We start from the raw sequence: 1,490 nt of genomic DNA, 5'->3' as shown, positions 1-1,490 counted from the left end.
AAACCTGCTGAGCATTGCACCAATGTGTCCACAGGAACCATGGAGACCTGGGAGACTTCAAACCCTGAGCCTTCCATCCTAGGATAACACTGGCCTAAGAAGCTGCTGGGACACCAACTTGTCCCAAAACTCTATGACTGTGTCCTTTTCAACACTGCAGAGAAGCGAGCATTTGAGTCCCTTCTTACTTTGGATTCACATCAGCGTCAGGTCCTTGTGGCCTGCTATCTATGTATTAATCATTTTGGGGGAAGTTCTTCTCAGAAGAAAACTACACCATGCCCTAGGAGATGGAACAGTCGTTTGAAGACTTTTTTTTTTTTTTTTTTTTATTAAAACATATGTCAGGACTATAACGGTTGGAGGAATGGCAGTGATCACACACCGGCTGTTGGAAAGAACTGGATTCTTGTTTCAGGCCATCATCAGAAAAACTAAGTTTGCTGTATTGTAAGGATCAGAAGATCTGATCCTGATTGCAGAACCATCCCTGATTACAGAAACTAGGTTGTGTCCCCACCCTCATCCTTCCAGACCATTCCAGGAAATCTAGGAGGTTCCATCTGGGAAAACACTAGGAGTTCTTGGAAGGGAAATAAGGGAGAGGATTATTGCTTGGAATAAAAACAGGGTTGAATGAGTTCCAGAAAGCAGGGTTCTCAAACTAATGGACAAAAATATGCAAAAAAAAGACAACTTTAAGAAAAGAATGAGAAGCAATATGCAGAGAAGTAAGATGAGAGGGGCTTCCTCAGGAAAGAAGACTGCTGGTCCACAGAAGAAGAATCTGGAACCGGATCTCCCAGGGCCGATGGGGTAGGTCGATCTGCAGAGAACCCCCCTTCAGGATCTGTGAGGAAGACAAGAAAGAACAAGCAGAAGACTCCTGGAAATGGAGGTGGTGGCAGTACCAGCGATGCACCCCAGCCACCTTGGAAGAAAAGGGCCTGGGCTGATCCCACTGTTGAAAGTGAGGAGGCCTTTAAGAATAGAATGGAAGTTAAAGTGAAGATTCCTGAAGAATTAAAACCATGGCTTGTTGAGGACTGGAACTTAGTTACCAGGCAGAAGCAGCTCTTTCAACTTGCTGCTAAGAAAAATGTAGATGCCATTCTGGAAGAGCATGCAAATTGCAAAAAGTCGCAGGAAAATGTTGGTAACAAGGAATACACAATTAATGAATTTGTGTCAGGAATAAAAGAATATTTCAATGTGATGTTGGGCATTTAGCTGCTCTACAAATTTAAGAGGCCCCAGTATGCAGAAATCCTCTTGGCTCACCCTGATGCACCAATGTCCCAGGTTTATGGAGCCCCACACCTACTGAGATTATTTGTAAGAATCAGAGCTATGTTGGCATATACGCCCCTTGATGAGAAGAGCCTTGCATTATTGTTAGGCTATTGCATCTTTTCCTAAAATATCTGGCAAAGAATGTTGCATCTCTGGTTACTGCCAGTGATTACAAAGTGGCTTCGGCTGAGTACCAC

At 43.8% G+C, this 1,490-nt stretch overlaps 1 pseudogene; it reads left to right on the top strand.

Moving 5' to 3' along the window:
- The first annotated feature begins 367 nt into the window (after window positions 1-367).
- On the top strand, window positions 368-1,487 carry LOC132009305 (mortality factor 4-like protein 2; annotated as a pseudogene).
- The last annotated feature ends 3 nt before the right edge of the window (window positions 1,488-1,490 follow it).

Source organism: Mustela nigripes, unplaced genomic scaffold (assembly GCF_022355385.1).
Source record: "Mustela nigripes isolate SB6536 unplaced genomic scaffold, MUSNIG.SB6536 HiC_scaffold_12456, whole genome shotgun sequence".
Lineage (NCBI taxonomy): Eukaryota > Metazoa > Chordata > Mammalia > Carnivora > Mustelidae > Mustela > Mustela nigripes.
This window is presented reverse-complemented; position numbering and strand designations above follow the sequence as displayed.